At 40.4% G+C, this 20,825-nt stretch overlaps 1 protein-coding gene across 10 annotated transcripts in view; it reads right to left on the bottom strand.

The window, feature by feature from the left end:
* DAB1 (DAB adaptor protein 1) overlaps window positions 1–20,825 on the bottom strand; it is a 387,139-nt gene that overhangs the window by 345,928 nt on the left and 20,386 nt on the right. The gene's annotated exons all lie outside the window — the stretch shown is intronic.

The following is a 20,825-nucleotide window of genomic DNA, read 5'->3' as shown; positions in this document are numbered from 1 at the left end:
ATCCCCAAAGGGAGGCTTCTACACGACAGGCTAATCACTTGCAAAATTACTGCAAGGAGCTGGATCTTAGTTATATACAAGCAGGACGGCACTCGGAGCATCCTCACATGGCTGGTTTTATAACTCAAGAAAGACTGCTCTGATTTAGCTTATTTTTCCAATTCAGACTCAGAAGCTAATGTAACAAATGAATAGTGGTACCTGTCAAATGAGAGGGAAACAGAAGTGAGGAAACAAGCCTTGGTAATCAATCCAGGCGTCTCACATCTGTTCAGGAGGGAGTGTAATCATCGTGGAGTTCAGAGCATTAAAGCATAAGGCTCTTGCGTATTCTTATATAGAAGATGTTACTCTTACAATTCTGATCTGTAGATTAAACACTGCGTGCGCCTCAGCACTGGGCATGTCACTCACGCAATCTGCTCACTGCTCTTTCACATGGAGGCCTCCATGCTGCACAGGTCCAGAAGGCATCCCCTCCTCGCTGCAGCCAAGCTTTCAGTGGAACATTTCTATGAGGAAACCAGTCTCCCCACTATTTTCACCCGCACATGCCATCTGCCTTGGCTACCCTGCCATGCACTGTGGCTCCAAAATCCATTGAAATAAGTCTGTGTACGTATAATCCGTTCCCTGAGAATGTGGCTTTATAACTCCTCTCTCTGTACCAACCCTTAATGTTAACAACTGGGCATTCCTTCTGAGATGTCTCTAAGATAGGATGGTGTGAAATTAAACATTTAGCTCACTGCTTCCCAGATCTAATGACAGCTTCTAGGCCTAGGTGAGCTGATCCTGAGACCTTCCCCAAACCTGCTCCCAAGTCAAGGTGCTGAAGGAAGCTGTGGCTGCTGCTTGAAGGTTACAACAAAGCTCCTGGATGGTCTGTCTGCCTGTCTGTCATAAGAACAGAGCCTATGGTCTGGGCTGAGTTTTGCAATAGGTCTACAGGATACAGGACATATGAAATGTTTTCATTCCTCTCCCCGCCTCAAGTGTGAAACACATTCACCCTGCTGCCAGCCTTATCTGAAGGCGAACCGACATGCCAAGGTGCTATGTGTGTCTGGAGAAAGCAATACCAAACCAATATCCTCTCACGCAACACCAAAGAAGGAAACACAGGGTGAAGGCTGAGAGGCAGTGAGATGGGAGACCCTGATCTGCTGATCATGGACTGCGGCCACCCGCCAAGCTGCTTCACCTTGCAGTCTGTCCCCCTTTCTGAGGTTGTGTCCTTACCTGCCAACGTTGATGGGAGGCTCGTGTATTCATTCTTTCAATAGATATTTATTGAGTGCTCTATTAATTTTCTATTGCTGCCCTAACAAGCTTTGTGGCTTTAAATAGATCAATTTTATGGTTTTCTGTGATACAGAAGTCCAACATAAAAAATGTTTAGAGGCTCCTTGCCACTTGGAGCCTCTAGAGGAGAACCCACCGCCTTGCCTGTGCCAACTGCCAGAGGCCACTGATTCCATGGATGGCGGCCCCTCCCTACATCTGCAAAGCCAGCAATGGAGGCCTCGTCCTTCTCATGCTACACTCCAGTTCTCTGGAGGCAGGAAGGCCTCAGCTTCTGAGGGCTTGTGCGATTATTCTGGGTCCACCTGGATAATCCAGGACAGTGACTTATCTCAAGGTCCTTAACCTGAGTCCTATTGGCCGAGCCTCGTTTGCCATATAAAGCAACATAGTCATAGGCTACAAGGATTAGGACATGGGGATGTTTAGGGGGTGTTCTGCTTATATCAAGCACACACTGTAGACATCAGTGGACAAGAGGAAGATCTTGCTTCAAGGAGTAAAGATTCCAGGGTCAATCAACATCAGACATAAAAAATAAGCAAAGAATTCAGGATGTTAGGGGGTATGAGTGACACAGAAAAAATGTAAACAGAAAATGAGGAAGGGAGAGGGGAATGATAAGGCAGGGGAATGGACTCTCCTATTAAAGGTGAGGGTAACATGCATTAGAGAGAGTGAGCTGCTGGTCAGAGGGCAAATGCATGAAACTGAGATTATGGGAAATGACAAGGTCATTAATTTTCACAAATGTATTTAGAGAGCCAAGCATATACTTTTTTCTTCTCTTCCTCCCAAGAGCAATTATTTTTCAACAAAAAGCAAAAGCCTGTTAAAATTTGTTCCCCAGGACCTTAGGCTGGGGTATCGTGGCCCAGGGTGAAGACTACAGAGGCCCAGCTCTGCAACTAACAAGTGAATAACTTGGGACATCTTCCCTCCCCGGACCCCAAAGTTTTTATGGGTCCACTGACACTTGACCCTGGAATCTCTCTATTTAAAGAAGAATGATCAGTAAGTGTAATTAAAACAGTGAGGTACTAGGATAAAGGAAGGCCTACAGACCAAAAATAATGGAATAGAGAGCCCAGAAATAAATCCTTGCATATGTATGGTCAAATGGTTTTGACAGGAAGGCCAAGACCATTCAATGGATAAAAGATAGTCTTGAAACAAATGGTGCTGGGGAAAATGGACAGCCTTATATGGATCCTTACCTTACACCATATACAAAAATTTTTTCAAAACAGATCAAAGACCTGAATGAAAAACATTACACTATAAAACTCTTAGAATAAAACATAGGGGGAAAGCTCCATGACATTACATTTGGAAATAACTTTTTGGACTTGGCACCAAAGTCACAGGCAAAAAAATAAAAAAAATAAACAATTAGACTACATTGAAAAGGCACAATCAACAGAATACTAGTAAAAAGGCAAGGGAGAATATATTAGTAAATCATAAATCCAATAAGGGTATAATATACAGAATATATAAAGAACTCCTATAAGTCAATAACAACAACAAAAAGACAACCCAATTAAAAAATGAACACATAACTGAATAGACATTTTTTCCAAAGAAGACACACAAATGGCCAACACTACTAATCATTAAAGAAACATAATTCTAAACCACAATGAGGTACCATCTCATATCCATTAAGATAGCTGCTTCCAAAAAAAAACCAAATTAATGCTAGAATGGATGTGGAGCAATTGGAACCCTTGTGCACTGCTGATGGAAATGCAAAATGGCTCAATTACTATGGAGTACAACAGCAAGGCATTACTCAAAATATTAAGAACAAAATTACTGTATTATCCAGCAATTTCACTTCTGAGTATACATCCAGAAGAACTGAAACAAAAGTCATAAGAGATATTTGTACTCCCAAGTTTTTAGCAGCATTATTCCAAATAGCCAAGAGGTGGAAGCAACACAGTATCCACTGATGGATGCATAACTACACAAATGTGCTATATACATACAATGGAGCATCATTTTATCCTTAAAAAGGGAGGACATTTTGAAGTTGACTACAACATGGGTGAACTTGAAGACATTATGCTAAGTAAAATAAGCCAGTCACAAAACAACAAATATTGCATGATTCCACTTATATGAGGCATCTAGAGTAGTCATATGCATAGAAGCAGGCAGTGGAATGGAGGTTGCCAGGGGCTAGGGAACGAGAGAAATGGGGAGTTGTTTGATGGATCAGTTTCAGTTTTGCAAAACAAAAAATAATCTAGAGATAGGTTGGACAAAAATGTGAATACCATTAATACTTAAAAGTATTAGGTCTGGTAATAATTAATGTCGTTTTCTAATACTTTTTTAAATCAAATTTATTTAAACAATACAACAAAATTTAATCAACAATATAGTTGCCGTTGTTTTCTGCTACTTGTGCCCAACGCTCAGGAAGCATTTTAATCCCTCTGTTGTAAAATTCTTGTGATTTTGATGCAAAAAATTCGGTCAATGCATTTTTGAGGCATTCTTCATTATTAATTTTTTTTCCAAGAAGAAAGTTTTGCAAAGAACGAAACAAATGGTAATCAGAAGGGGCAATATCAGAAGAATATGCAGGTTGAGGGAGAACTTCCCATTCCAACTGGCGCAGTTTTTCAGCAGTGATTCTTGCAGTATGTGGTCGTGCATTATCGTGGTGAAGAATTACGCCCTTCCGATTAATCAGCGCGGGTTCTTTTTCTCTTAAAGCTTGGGCTAACCTTTCCAATTGAGCACTATACACTGCACTTGTAATGGTTTGGTTATGGTAAAAGTTCATAATGAAGAATTCCTTTAAAATTCCACCAAACACACAACATCACTTTTTTCGCATGCAAGTCAGGTTTTGGCGTGGGCTGCGGAGCCTCATTTTTGTCCAACCATTGAGGCCGCCTTTTCAAATTAACAAACAGCACCCATTCTTCATCTCCGGTAACAATTTGCTCTAAAAACGGCAAACGGTTTTGACGAGAGAGGAGCGAACTGCAAATTGTGACTCTTTGATTACAGTTGTTGTCGGTCAACTCATGAGGAACCCATTTTCCAAACTTTTGGACTTTGCCAAGTGCACGCAATTGATTGGAAATTGTTTTCTGTGAACAATTTAAAGTTGTCGCAAGCTCTTGTTGGGTAATTTGAGGATTTTGCACCAAAAGAGCTTGAAGAGCTTCTTGATCAAAATTGGACACACGGCCTCGACCACTCTTGTCATCTAACGAAAAATTTCCCTCGCGAAATTTCTCAAACCAACGCTGGCATTTTCTGGCGCTAACTGCATCTTGACCAAGAGCACTACAGATGTTTTTTGCAGCCTCACTTGCTTTTCTTCCTAATTGGAACTCGTAAAGCATGCAGTGCCGAATATGCTCTTCATCCGCCATCTTCTTAGCCCTAGTTTTGCAACAAAAACCAAACCAAACACAAACTTTTTCAAGCAAAACTTGTTAATTGCACTTCACACGTTCTGTAGATACCACGTGTTTGAAGGTTATGTCAATACAAGTCAACGCCAAGCAAGATTTTAAACGAATGTTTAAAAACGACATTAATTATTACTAGACCCGATAGTTAAGCTGGGCTCTGGCCAGTGTGGCTCAGTTGGCTGGGCATTGTCCTGTGCACCAAAAATGCCCAGTTCCATTCTCAGTCAGGGCACATACCCTGTTACAGGTTCGATAAGTGGAGTGCAGGAGGCAGCCGATCGATCAATGTTTCTCTCTCTCTCTCTCCTTCTTCCCCCTTCTTCTCCCTCTCTCCTTCCCTGCTTTTCTCTTCCTCTCTCTCTAAAAATGAATAAAAATTTATTTTTAAAAGGCAGCTAAAATGGTAAATTGTATATTATATGTATTTTACCACAATCAATTTTTTTAACTTAAAAAATAATAATGTAAGATGGGTAAGGAGGTGTGTATACGATGTTTGTACAGCATGTTAGAAATGTAAGCTCTTGCCCCCATCCTCCCCCCAACCACCACCACCACCATGATGTGCTCTTTGCAGAGACAGTTGGTTTATACAGAAACACAAACCCCTCCCACATAATGAACAGCTCACAAAACGGGTTGGTGTCAGCCCAGGGTCACAGCAGTCACAGGATATACTTTCTCAAGGCAGACCCCACACTCCCACTGCCCAGATGAAGAACTGAGGGAAATCATGGCAAGTATGCTAGCATATTTTGAAAAGATAGAATAGAACAACCCTGAACACCTTTTTAGGTGTTCCACACAAAATTCTTCCTTGGATTTGTGTTAAGCCCTTTTTGTTCTTCAGAATTCCAGATAAATTCCTAGACAGAGGCATGGCCTTGCCTCCATAAAACAAGATGAGCAGCAAAATCAGCTTCATAAGCTCATTTCTCCATGCAGGTCCAGGGCATAAGAAAATCACCTTTTAGATGATCTGTAATGCATTCACTCAGCAAACATTTAGTTAGAAACTACCCTAGACTAACCTGTGGCCAGGCCTTGAGGACATGCAGGTAAATAAGACATAGCCCCTGCCTTCGAGGAGACTAAGTCCAGTTGAAGAGTCAGAGACGAGACCCTGTAATTACATTTCAGGGAGTGCAGATTCCAGAGGCAGGAGACAGCATGAGGTACTCAGAGGAGGAGTAAATAGCTCAGTAAGAGTGGCTTCCAGAAAGGAGGCGAGAAAGAGAAGAGGCTAAAAAATTACTGGGTTAGAACAAAGTGCAATTTAACTCCAGCCATATGATCTTGTGTCCCTATTTAAAAAAAAAAAAAAAAAAAAAAAAAAAAAATGTCCCCAAAATGGCAAGGTGCCATGGAGACAACCAAATCGTGCTTCACTTCATTGCTGATTTCATTTTAGTTACAAAAAATGATGGCTCATTGATCTCTCCCCCTGAGAGGAATTTAAATATGTCCTTAGCCACCTCTTGAGAAGTACACATCCCAGTGAGTTAGGAGCATAGGCTATAGAGTTAGCAATGCCCAGGCTACGATCCCAGCTGTGCCTGTCGCTCCCTAGGTTTGAGGTCTGAAGCGAAGGACCAAGCTGCCCAGTGCCAGTGTCTACACTATAACAGGGGGGAAAGAATGCTCCTATTTCACTGGGTTGTTGTGCGGGCTGAGTGAAGTAACAGAGATCAAATGCTTAGCACATAGTCAGCACTTCCTAAATGGCATGGATGGTATTCATCCACTTATTCATCCTCTCATCAGAGGATTCATAGGCACTGTTCCAGATACTAGGGATTGAGATAAATAGAGCACAGTCCTCTCTCCTCAAAAAGCCCTCAGGCTAGTGGGTCAAACAGACATAATTATGCAACAGGACAATAGAATGCCAATTTGTTTTCTCTCTCTACCACTCAGGCCCCTTGAAAATAGGGAGTTGTCTAATTTATCTCTGAAAGAAGGATGGGCAGTTTTTATCAGTTTTCATGGCATCTACAGGGACTTAAGAGTAGTCCTGTAATACTGGTGACAAAGGAATCCAAGACAGAATAGAACCTGTGATAGTTCTATATATTATAGAATAGAGCCTGGAAGATCTAGGGAAAACCTAGACCAAATGGATCAGCTCCTGCACTTTGCAGATGAACAAAGGAGGCTGAAAAGCCCCGAGTCACCTAAGGAAACTCCATTAGTTGGGGGCTTGCTCCTGAGATAAAATTCTTCCCCCTTCTACACAGTGCAGTCTCATTCTTGCTCCTCTTTACCTGCTCTTTTTAAATATGTATTTTTTTCTCTCTCTCCTCTCTCTCTCATGGAAGAACATGATCTCCACATCAAAGTTTTCAAATGGAGAGGGGAAACTGGAAATTCTGGTCAAACCAACTCTGCTGTTCTAGGAGGTCATATACAGTCTCCCATGGGGTAATGAGGAGGAACATGGAACTAAGTCACAGGGACCTTTGGCAATGACATCATCATAACTAACCCATACTAAGCTTTCTTCAGTAACTCCTCGGTGTCTTGCATGGTTACTGTCTCATTATATCTTAAAGTTTTGGGCCTGCGTGAACCTCTTAACCTTAACATTCTTCGAGAGCCCATCAAAGTGGGGGGGGAGGGGGAATGGAAGTGTGAGTCAGAAGACCTGATGGGATTCAAGTTCTATCTATTCAAGTTCTATCTATGCTGCTCATTAGCTGTTTGGCCTTAGGCAAATCATTTAGTTTGAACCTCAATTTCCACCTGTAATGGAGATAATAACACCTACTCCCATAGGGATGCTCTAAAGTATAAATTAGATAATATCGATAAAAATACCATATTTTCTGGTGTATAAGACGACCCCCTAATTTTACAGTTAAAACCTAGGTTTAGGCCTATATTCGCTGTATAAGACTACCCCCCACTTCCGAGGCAACACCAGTTCTTTTTTTAATAGACCACCTCTCTAACTCTGGCCAATCTGAGCAGGCTTTTTACTAGAACACAGTGTCGTCTTATATGCCAGAAAACACGGTATCTTCAAAAGGTACTCATTCCAATTCTAGCAGTTCTAGTCAGACATCCACATAAGCATGCTTTATGCTCCTGATAAGAAAATCACCGGAAGCTCCTTATTCATGGACACTGACATACCTCCAGTGTGTGCCCTCAATTTATCTTGGTGGCATGACTAATCAGAGTCCCAACCATGTAACCTCTTTCTGAACTATATCAGACTTATCCTGAATAAGCTTACTCCTCCTTTCAAATCTTCCCTTGAAAGGGCCTTGCAGACATGATTCTGGCTTACCCCAAGAATGAGGCAGGGAGAAATCAAGGAGAAAAGGGAAAAAATCCAGCTTTGGCTTCTTTTCAACTTTTTCATCCTATTGTGATCTTCATAATTTTTATTTTTATTTTTTTGCTTTTTCCTTCTTCTCCCAACTTCCCGTTCACAAACTTTACTCTTGTTTACCAAAGTCTGAGATAGTGCCAGAGATGAAACCTGCTTTCTGGACCTCCAATTTCCTAACCCAAGCTGTGGCTATTTTTCCCTTCCATGTCTGCATGCCCCATGACTCACACAACTGTCTCCGTGGCATTCTTCCATCCTCAAAGCATCCATAGAATCGTTTCTTAGAAATATGAAGTTTAAGTCTTTCAACCCTGTTCCCAGCAACCATGCTTCTTCTCCACCTGTGTGGGAGAAGCTCATCTGGTCCTCGCCATAACCAGTCAGTGACAGAGCTGGGATCTGATCCCAGGTCCCCCACCCATGCACAGTGGCTCCAACTGCCTGCCCTGTACTTTCATGACTCACCACTTTCTCCTGTGTGACCCTGAGAAATCTAACTCCTCACTCAGTTTCTTATGCAAAATGCAAATAATAAAAATAATAACTACCTCACAGGGTTGTGTGACAGCTAAATGAGCATTGTATCCAGTAAAAGAGCAATATGCAAATTAACCATCACTCCAACACACAAGATGGCTGCCCCCATGTGGACACAAGATGGCCACCACAAGATGGCCAGCAGGGGAATGTAATTGGGAGGATCAGCCTGCAAGGTAGGGCAGTTGAGGGCAATCAAACATGCAGGAAGGGGCAGTCAGGGGGGGCCCAGGTCTGCAGAGGAGAGCAGTTGAGGGGGACCAGGACTACAGGGGAGGGCAGTTAGGGGTGAGCAGACCTGCAGGGGAGAGCAGTTAGGGGCAAACAGGCTGGCAGGGGGCAGTTAGGCATCAATCAGGCTGGCAGGGGAGTGGTTAGGAGGTGATCAGGCTGGCAGGAAAAAGCAGTTAGGGGCAATCAGGAAGGCAGGCAGGTGAGCAGTTGGGAGCCAGCAGTCCTGGATTGTGAGAGGGTGCAGGCTGGGCTAAGGAACACACCACCCATGCATGAATTTTGTGCACCGGGCCTCTAGTTTAGAATAATGCCTGATCACTAAATATTTACACTAATGATCCACCTCTAACAAAACCATTGTTGCCAGTAGTTCATTAAAAGTATCTTTGGGCCCTGGTTTGGCTCAGTGGATAGAGTGTTGGCCTGCGGACTGAAAGGTTCCGGGTTTGATCCCAGTCAAGGGCATGTACCTTGGTTGCAGGCACATCCCCAGTAGGAGGTGTGCAGGAGGCAGCTGACAGATGTTTCTCTCTCATCGATGTTTCTAACTCCCTATCCCTCTTCCTCTCTGTAAAAAAATCAATTAAAAATATATTTTAAAAAAAAGGATTTTTGGTTTTCCCAAAGTCCCAGTTCAGTGTAAGGATCTGGTATAGGCAAGTACTTCAGGAATGCCCATAACTGGTGCTCATACTGATCATCAAAAACACAGATGATGGGACAGCAAACTCCTGCCTGTGGGACAAATCCTGTTCACTGATTGTTTTTGTAAGTTTTAGTGGAACACATTTGTTTATTGTCTGTGACTACTTTTTAGCTACAACAGCAGCATCGAGTAGTTATAACTGAGAACATGTGGCCTACCAGGTTGAAAATCTTTACTATCTCGCTCCTTTCAAAAAAAGTTTGCTGACCCCTAGATAGATGATTAAATGGCTTAAAGAAAGATGACATCACATAGATATGCACTTGTATCTATAATCCAGAAATTTTACTCAAGAATGTGCTCATTATCCATTCCTGCTTTGGCCATTGATTTTGACTAGCAGTTCTCCATATCCTACCATCTTGTGATTTGCTTACATGCGTGGATTTATCTGTCAGCCTTTATCATATGTGCTGCTGTAGAGAACAGAGTTAAAACTGTTACCTTAGATTTTAGCAGATTATTAGGGCCAACACGGGGAGAGCTTTATTCAAAGCAATCATTTCACTAGCACAGGTTGAATTACCTTCCCCCTTTTCCATCAGACAGACGTCAGACCCAATGGGCATTGTGTTACAAAGACAAACTGCTGAAGGCAGAGAGCTTTGAAAATGCTGGCCTTCCACTAGAAACACACTGTTACATTAGCCTCTAGTCTTGAAGAACAAAAACAGTTTTTGTGCTTGTCTGAAATACAAGAGATCTCAATTGCTGTTTACTGAACCTTAACCCTTGATAAAATAGGTCACTCTCAGGTCCTGAACTAGCTTCAGACTTATCCTTTCCTTAAGGAGCTATAATACAAAAGAGACTGAGCTGCATGCACCACCCCCCTTTTATTCTGTTAGCTTTAGGGGTTAGTATAGAAAGAAGTGCTTTTCAAGGAGCCTTCCCTGCAGATGCCACTGGCAAATAGAGGTTATCCAGGTGCTCAGAGCAGTCTGTTCTGAATGACTTCTGTGAACACTACCAGTGTTTTAATAGTCATTCTATAAGAGCAGGAAGGGGTCCAGGTCCATGTCCATGAAAGCTCAAAACACTGGAATCTAAAATGGTGAAACATATTTCTTTCTAGCAGGATTTCTCAGAGCCTTTAAGTTCTGCAGTATGAGTCTCCAAAGAACAAACAAAAAATCCAGCATTTCTCTAATTTATCTGATGAATGAAAGTCATTGTGAGACTGATTTCCCCAGAAATACAGCTTGAAAAACATATTATTTAGGTTATGGAAATGTTTCCTAAGAGATGTGACCTATTTTAGATACTCTTAGAAAGCATCTACTCATTAAAAATCAGGGTGTGTTTTTTTTGTTTGTTTGTTTGTTTGTGTGTGTGTTTTTTTTGCCATTCTACCTACTAAAGGGGCCTGAACAACCAATACCATGGCTAATGTACATATTGAATCCTACATTATCACTCAACACCAAGGGAAACAACTTCTAGAAGACAGTTTGTGAACCACAGCCTTACAAACAGGCTCTAAGCCATCAAACTGGATGTCGCATATCATAACTAAAGGAATGAATGTCCCTTCAGCCACTGCTGCAAACCAAGAACTGCTTTCCATGTAACATTGCATTTAATCTTCAGAACAACCCTGCAATAGAATTACTTTTTTAAACATGTATCTTTATTGCTGAAAGTATTACAGATGCCCCATTTCCCCCCATTGATTGATTCCCTTCACCCTGTTCCTGCCCCTCCCTAGGCTTGCACCAAACTATTGTCTGTGTCCATGAGTTATGCATTGAAGTTCTTTGGTTAATCTCTCCCACCTCCCCTCTTAACTATGCCAGCCTATTGCATGCTTCTATGTCTCTGGATCTATTTTGTTCATCATTTTATTTTGTTCATTAAATCCCACATCTGAGTGAAATCATTTCATATTTGTCTTTCTCTTTCTGGCTTATTTCACTTATCATAATACTCTCTAGGGTCCATCCATGCTGTCTCAAAGGGTAAGAGATCCTTCTTTTTTATAGCTGTATACAATGAAATACAATGCAGCTATAAAAAGATGGGATTACTTTTTTTTCTTCTTTTTTTTTTCTTTTTCATTTTGCAGAAGAGGATATTGGGGGTTTGAAAATAACTTTCCCAACTACAAAATAACAAACACTGAATGCATGCCTATCTGGTTCAATCTATACTCAGGTTTCAATAACACAAAGTTAGTCCACACACTTGGACTCTTGCCATGGTAGAAATGGTCTATCTGTGCTGTTCGCTAGCACTATTACGCTAGCCACTAGCCATATGAGGCTACTGACCACTTGAAATGTGACTAGTGTGACTGAGAAACTAGATGTTTTATTATATCTTATTTAGTTTAAATGTAAAGAGTCACAGGTGCCCGAGCTACCATACTGGAAAGTATAGATGGATTCCTTTCTTAAAGACAGAAACTATGTGACTCAATTATATAGAAACCAACAAGCTGTCAGTTTTCTACTATCAACCTCAAGTTCTACCTTATTTTACTAATCAAGCAGCTAATGAATCTCAAAGACAGTAAATCAGAGGGAAAATGGGCGTGGGACATGGCAAGTATAGTAAAGAAAAGAAGTGAAAGCAGGTCATATGAGAAAGATAAAACACAGGCTAGGGGAACATACCAGGCTAGAGATATTTTTTGTAGAGTCAAACCACCCAAAGGATTTTAATAAGCTCTAAGGTGAGCTAGGCAAAAACACAGCAAGGAGGTCAAGAGTACCCAGAAGTCTAGGGTAATTAAAAGACTGCCAAAAGGCTGCACTTCACCATGTTATGCTTTCATTTTCTATTTGCTGTCACTGAAGCACACAAAAGGTTTGGATGCTCAAAACATGAGATGCAGGTTTTAGAAAAATCCATTAACCTAAACATCTCCATGCTGAGGCCAGGAGAGTGAGGTACATCTGTCATGAAGCACTTTGAGGGGCCAGATTTTCGGGGGCTCTCTGGGAAGTTGTGTCTGTCTTTGGCTGTTCTTGATAACTTTTGACACAGATCCCAGGACTTCATAGTTGGGAGGAATAAATACTTCATAGTTGGGAGGAGGAAACACTTTTTAGTTGTTACTTTTGTATCTTGATCATTTGAATGATTAATAGCCAAGTAAGTTATTGGTTTCTCTTTGACTTGATCATGTTAGCAATTTGTCCTCAGAAATACCATACTGATTATAGAAAAGCCACCACAGAGGTTTAAAATATGAGCTTTGAAATCACATTCAAACACTGGTTCAAACACTGGTTCTGCCACTTAACACTTTATTCACTTTGACAATGCAGTAGCATTTAACCTCTCAATGCCTCAGTTTTCTCGTCTAAAAATTAGGACAAGAATGGAATCTACCTCTTAGGGGTCTCTGAACTGCTAACATAACCAAACTGTGAGCTCTTGTTATTAAGTGAAGGACCCAAATCTTATAACAACCCTGAACAATTCATCTATCCATACCAATTCAGTGAGTTTTTAATTTACAGAATGTAAAAACAATATTCCCTCCCTATGTGCATACATCTTATGATGTTCATTTGCGATAAGAAGGTAAAGTACCACAACAAGAGTTTCTATAATATTAATAAACTACATGTTTTTGAGGGTTAAAAAGAAACTATTCAAAAGAAATCATAAAATGTTATGATTAGAAGCATCCCTAGAAATCATTTTATCCAACCTTCTTATCCAATGTGTCAATCTCCTCCAATTCATTTTTCCCTCAATTTTTTCAGTCTATAAAATTTGGGAAAGGGAGCCCATTATCTCATATATACCATTTCACATTTAGACAATTCTTTAAATCAACATTTTCTTGTTTTAACCTCCATTCCTTTGATGGTAAACATAATTCTAATTCCCATTCCTCATGGCAGTTTTAAAAATATGTGAAGATGGTGATTATATTCCACTCTCCCCCATACACCCATCTATGCCAACAAACACGTATGTCAAAGTATAAATATCTCTGGTTGCTACTATTACTTTTCTAATTCTTTGAGAAACAATCTTTTCTATTTATTTATTTTTTAACCACTCAACTATATTTTTCCAGACACACTCTAGTCTGGTCAGCCGCCTTTCTACTAACATTTATCTGATCTGCTACATTCTAGGGGCAGTGTTAGGCTCAGAGAAAGGAGCTGAGTTATATAGGACACCATGCCACATTCAGGGAGTCACCAGTTGGTATGGGAAACAGATGTGCCCACACAAACTTTGACCTTTTGATTGGCTACCCAGAGGGCAGAGACAGAAATTCACAATTAGCTTCCTGTTTAAGTACTAAATTCTTCAGAGAATCTATCCCAAGACTGAGCAGGCATCTTGAATAGCTTATTGGTGACTTGAATTAACTTAAATCAACTCCCTCCCTCCTCATCTCTTTTACAAGAATGGTCAGATAGTCGTTACATTCTATTTCACTCTTAATATTCATGATTATACCTAGCACAAGACTTTGCATTTAGTGCTTTTAAATTTCACCTTATTTGTCTCAATCAACTTTCTTGTGTGTGAAGATCTGTCTTAGGACTATCATTTTGGCTCTTGGTCTCTGTGTTTTCTGCCAATCAGGCAGGGGTAATTGTCCACTTTCTCTAATCCCTCAGAAATTGTTCACAACAAAACGACTTCCACAAGGCGGCTCAAGTTTAGCAGAGATACTAGATAGTTAAAGTCTTCCATTCATTCAGTCAGTCAACATTACTGAGTGCCTCTGTGAACAAGGCCCACAGGCAAGGGAGAGGATTATAAAGTGATTGAGACATGGTCACTGCACTAGAGACACTAGAGTCTAAAGGAAGTGACCATGTGTAGATGAATAAGTAGAAATCGGGGCCTAATGTTGGTTCTCTGGAGTGGGAGAGGGGAGCCATTCATTCTGTCTGAGAGGACAGGGTCTAAGAAGGCCTGAGGGAGAAAAGGGCAATAGACCGGGGCCTTGACGGATAGGCAGGAGTTCAGCATGCAGTGGTGGGGAAAGGGAGATAACAGAAACTTACAGAAAATGGGTTTGTAAATGATGCAAGTGACACAACTATTTTTTGCGTCTTTGTTCTGGAATATTTTTCTCCCTTTGGGAAACTTTCCTGAAAAGTAGTCAGTGTGTTAACTGTCATCTCACAGACCTCTCCCCAACTAAGAACAGTTCATTCCACTTCCAGCTTGTGATTTGACAGTGTACAGTAACATTTATTCCTTTTCTATCTTGAACTACAAAGTAAAAACACCCCATATTCTCATCAGAGGCAAATCCTTCCAGCCTTCGTTTCACAACCCGGAATGTCTTAGCAATGTGGGTGCTTGCTCCTCCATTGAGAGAGCCCACAGATGCTGACTCTGGGCTGGGGGACTGGCCACACTGAGGCTTTTCAAGGCCACCTGAGCCTTGGCCTCTTCCTCATGGGACATCCTATTCCATTTCATTTTCTGTGTCACCTTTTACTTCCTTTGAACACTTACTTGAGGGCTTGGGTACAGTCTTGAATATGTGTTCTTCCAATATTGAAGTATTTCATCAGGGAAATGCTGACTCCTGGACAGGGACTGTATCTTATTCTTCTTTTTGTTTCCTTAGCACCAAGCATATAGCAGATTTTTAATATTAATAAATACTGAGTAAGAGAATCATATGATGAATGGAAGTATGTTATAGTTTCCTGGTTTCAAAATGGAAGTGTCCTAATAAAATAAAAGTTTAATATTAATTCAAGCTTGGAATTCTAGGCTTATATTATTTTGTGAATTATCTTAGGACATTGTCAGGCATATTTACTTGGATAATATGCCTAAATGCACATGTTTGCCTATAGAGCAGTAGTTCTCAACCTTTCTAATGCTGAAATCCTTTAATACAGTTCCTCATGTTGTGGTGAGCCCCAACCATAAAATTATTTCCTTGCTACTTCATAACTGTAATTTTGCTACTGTTATGAATCGTAATGTAAATATCTCTGTTTTCCAATGGTCTTAGGCAACCCTGCTAGCGGTTCTCGACCTGAGGACCTTTTGGAGCGATTTTATTATCCTTTTGGAGTGATTATCTTTGTCATTTCAGCCCCTTAGAGTTTGCAAGTCTGTTCGAGACATTAACGGTCATTAGTACTGGAGCATTTATTTTCCAGTTAATTTTTAACACGAGGGGTGGAGATGATGCAAACACAGTGGGCTTTCAGTCTGCAAAGGTGTTCTATGTAAATACTTCAACCGACACCCTCTGTACCTAAAATGTTGCTCAGCCCATAGTAGGTACTTATTTATGGGGCTGAATTAACAAAGGTCATGAAGGGTCACCTGACCTCCCCCTAAACTAACTCCCCAACTGGAGGTTCTTACCAAAATAACATGGAGAGCCTACACAGGACTGTCTGCTTCCTGCCTATATCAATCTTTAAAAAAAATAAAATTAAAAAAAGCCACAAAGGATATTTTTCCCATTATCTATGGTTGATGGCAACATCTTACACTGGTCCACGGAGATTCCCCTAGTGCGGGCCCTGGATTATCTCATGCAGCCTAGGCAGTTTGAGACTCTTCTCACATGAATCCACCACATTACCATTTAGTAATGCTGAGGAAAGAGAAACAATCATAGCTGGTGTCCATCTAGACACATTATACCATTCTTACACAGCGCAATCATGAAATGGGATTTATTCAGTCTCAGGCACTGACGTAGATGTGGCTCCAACCTAATTTTCTAGAGGACAGCACAGTTTGCATTGATTTGGGGAGATGTATTCTCGGGGTCTAGCTTTGCAGACTGGCTCTCCCAGAGCCCATGCAAAAACAATCTCAAAACACCAGGGAGAAGGGCGGGAACTCTCTTCTGTCTTAAAAGCACTAAAATGACCTGACCCCCAAAAGGCCACATCTGGGCAGGTTGGGAAGTAATAGAGCACAGCCCTACCATAAGGCTCTGAGCAATCAGAAATGTACAAAAGGATTCCATTATGTGCATGAGGTGATTTACTGCTGCATACAACTGCAAAAATCAGGCATGCCATCTATATTAACATGAACCTTCCCTGAGAAATGACTGAGTTAACTTTACATGGTGTCAGGACCTAAGCATTTTCACCAATTGCACAGGAGTTTTCAGATGTATTTGTATCTGTATTTTTTTTTGTCTTTCCCTGTAACATATCTAAATGATGGTTGCCAGTATGTACTGAAAGTCGCTGCAAAATACTTTTCATTTATGGGAATATATGTATGAAAAGGCACCTGCTCTCAAGGAACTCACAGCTTGTGGGGAGGATAAGACACATAGAAACACCCTCTCTGATACACAAAATCATTAGTGGCTCAGTTGGTTGAACATCGGCCTGTTCACCCGACAGTTGCTGGTTCAATTCCTGATCAGGACACATACCCAGGTTGCAAGTTCAATCCCTAGTTGAGATGCATATGGAAGGCAACCAATGGATATTTCTCTCTCTCTCAACAATATCTGTCTGTCTGTCTCTATCTCTAATTCTCTACCCCTGCGTTCCACTCTCTAAGCATGTCCTTGGGTGAGAATTGTTTTAAAAGTACATTAAGAACAGCGACAGACAGAGCCCAGGTCAAGGAAATCTTAAAGAGAGAGGAGAGTGTGTGCATGTAACTTTGAACTCTACACTAGTCTTTAGGCTCTGTTGCACATGAGCAAAGTGGGCATAAAATCAGAGGGTTACAGTGGGCAGGGATAGTAGACATTGTCTATCCAAACCCTTCTTTCTCAGTTGAGAATGTGTAGGTCCAGAGAAGTCAAGGAAGTAGCTCAGAGACACACAGATCTTCTGACTGACCCAAAAACAGAACTTGTATGTTCTATGGTATCCCAGGACTCCCTGTTATATGAAGCATAGCCCACCAGTGCTTCCTATCTTTTACCTGTACACAAGTAACTCAATGCAGCACAGGGGACTCAGCAGAAGGAAACCTAAGGTTTCCCTAAGACTGAGCTCCATGTTTTCAGTCCCTTTTATTTCTGGAGAACTTCTCCATGATTCCAGCTGGAATGAAAGAGCACTAAGAGGAGCTGCATCATGGCACTGCCTGCATCATTCGACAGTAACCACGGACTAGTTACGAGCATCATATGTTAGATGACACATTATCTAAAAAGAGGCTCCTAACCACCTCTCCCACCACAGTGCAAATGAAGTAAAAATATATAGCAGATAAAGGAAAAGACTCTTAATTTCACGGTACAGTAGATGTTAGGACAAGAGACAAATTTATATCTATGAGGTCAATCTCATCTCCGAGTCAGGGAATATTAATTTGCTGGCATGCTTTATGCTGGAAACTTTAAAGGAAAATTGACATGAGTGATACAAAAAAAAAAAAAAAAAAAAAAAAAAAAAAAAAAAAAACCTCAACCTCTCTTATGAGGCTGAGCAAGAACAGCAAAAATAAAACTGTGTTAGTCACCATATTTTATTGCACAGAGAGCTGAATCAGAAAATTGGAATATTAATAAAATATTTTTACATGAATTTTGCTGATGAAATAAATAGCTTCATGCTTTTATGAAGATCTGATTTGTTACAGTCACCTTTAAGGGCAATGAGTCCCGTTTTGTAATTACTACTAGGGATGGTTTAATTACACCCAGAAGCCCCATGATGCCTCTTCAATACAGCAGCTGGGGACTGAAGTGCCCACTCTAAAAGATTCCTAGATTATCTGGACTCTGACATGCAAATCCCATCAGTTTGATTGAATACTTCTAAGAATGGGTTAGGCCATATATATTTTACCTTCTTCATAAAGAAAAATAATCGCAATAGATACATCGATTTGCTTACTAGTACCTTGTTAACTCTCTAGGGCATAGTTACCTACTTCCTAGAGAGGAGGAATGAGCTTGTGAGCATATGGTCACAAACACAGACAGAGTAAGACCAGTCTAAATCCAAGTGTCCTAAAGCTTTCAGAATTGGACAACGCATCTCGGGACCGTCCTCTGGGTAAGAAAATATATCCCTTAAATGACAGAAGCCTGCTATGTAAATTGATAGCAATTCATGGGACAAAAAATTACCCACCTCTTCCAACAAAGTGACTTTCCTAAGAGGAGAACTGAGGGAACCAAGAATGCTTCCAAGACAGTGCCATAAGCATCAGTTGTATAGCATCTGCCACCTGCCATGCACGCATTTCCCACTTTGATTTTCCTTTGGGGTATCATCCTCTTATTTCAATTTTAGTTCTTGTTGTTGGGTGTGGCTGACCTCACCATCTGGCTCCATAGGTAGCCACTGGCCATGAATTCTACCTCCCAACCCTGACCACAGTTGCTGTTTCAGGAATGAGAGTCAGCCCTACACTATTCTGTGAATATCCTGGACTAAAGGCTCTCTCCTCATGCCAGGGCTGCTAAACTAGGTGGATGTAACCCTGTACTGTTGGTGGCCAAGTTTGTCCCTGCTTTGGGAGAGCTTTCTCACAAAGTCAACACAGAGAAAGTAGAACTGGTTGAGCCCTCTGCTCTAACCAGACCACATTTGACTTGGTTACATGAGCCAAGAAATTCCCTTTTTGACTGAAGTCACACTGAGCTCAATTCTTGTCACTATCAACCTGAAGAGTCCGCACAGAGTCAACAGTTTAAATGCAGACTTCTAATTTAACATGGTAGCAGGCATGAGAGACACCCTCCATCAACCCTCTATCAAAAGAAACAGGATGTCTATACAGAAAGGAAAAATACAATACCTTGAGACTATATACCAGAGGTTAAAAGGCCAAAAGTAAAAGCTAAATGTTCCATGGGTATGTCTATATAAAAAAAAATAAAAAAAAATTGTAGCCACGTCTGCTCCACACTTTACACCAGAGCACTATAAGCCCATGCTGTCCAATATGGTAGCAACTAGCCACATGGGGCTATTTAAACTAAAATTAAATAGTGTTAATTTTTTTAATTCAGTTTGTTAAAACATGGATGACATTTAGAATGCTCAATAGCCATATGTGGCTAATTTGACAGTGACACAGAACATTCCCAAAAGCTCCAATGGAAAATGCCTGCAATATTCTGCCCATTCCAGATGTGGGATGTTGTCACTGTTCTCACCAAAATCAAGCTGTCACAAAAGACTGATGAATGGAAATATTCATTCAAAATTATTTATAATAAAAAAAATTAGCAATAACTTAAATATACAGGGAAAGAGTTAAATGATGACACAGGTATGTGATGAAATGCTATATGACTGTTAAAAAGAACTTTTAGAGAATGTTCTTTAAAGAGATATGAGAACAATTTACAAAAAAAGAAAAAGTATATTGACTACACGAACTCCATAGAGATGTTTATACAAAAAAAAAATATAAAAAGTGATCATAATAGCTCATTTTAAAAATGTGTTCTAGCCGAAACTGGTTTGGCTCAATGGCTAGAGCATCAGCCTGTGGACTGAAAAATCCCAGGTTCGATTCCGGTCAAGGGCATGTACCTTGGTTGTGGGCACATCTCCAGTTGGGGGTGTACAAGAGGCAGCTGATCAATGATTCTCTCTCATCGATGTTTCTAACTATCCCTCTCACTTCCTCTCTGTAAAAAATCAATAAAATTATATATATATATATATATATATATATATATATATATATATATATATATAAATGTGTCCTATGTGCCAAGGAACGTTTTCAATGCTTAATATGCATTATCCATTATCTGGGTTAATAATCAAAATATCAAATAAAATAAAATAGATAATATTTTTATTTATTTTATACATGAGAAAAATAAGACTTGCCAAGATTAAATTAAGGGAGGAGTCTGGACTAAAACCAATGTTGGTCTGACTTCAAATCCTAGCCTCTTTATCTCTGCAAAACACTGACAGTGATGCCTCTGCGAAGAAATATTAGAAGTGGCATTTTCTCTCTTATATTCTTTTGTAATTTTCCAAAATCACTAAACAGAAGATTATTTTTAAAGAAAAAAAAAAACTCTGAAAGAAAAATTCATTGAATTTGACTACAACCACTGTTTGGTTAAAAAATGACTGCAGTAGGCAATGGATCCTTGCTGATAACGGGTTAATTATGAATACTGGGAGCTTTCAGATTCTGCTGGAGCCTCTGTTCAAATCTAATTTCTCAAAGTATATTGCTAGACACTAATGAAAACCCAAGGAGACACACGCACTCCGGAGATGTATAGCCAATGAATTTTCTGTTGTTTTTATAGTGAACAACTTTTTTATATCCTAACATTTTTATGCCAACTATGAAAAAGATAAATAAATATTTATGACATCCACTCAATTCCACAATA

This window comes from Pipistrellus kuhlii, unplaced genomic scaffold (assembly GCF_014108245.1).
Source record: "Pipistrellus kuhlii isolate mPipKuh1 unplaced genomic scaffold, mPipKuh1.p scaffold_m20_p_2, whole genome shotgun sequence".
In the NCBI taxonomy this organism is placed as follows: Eukaryota; Metazoa; Chordata; class Mammalia; order Chiroptera; family Vespertilionidae; genus Pipistrellus; species Pipistrellus kuhlii.
The sequence above is the reverse complement of the archived record's forward strand: the minus strand, read 5'-3'. Positions and strand labels throughout refer to the sequence as shown.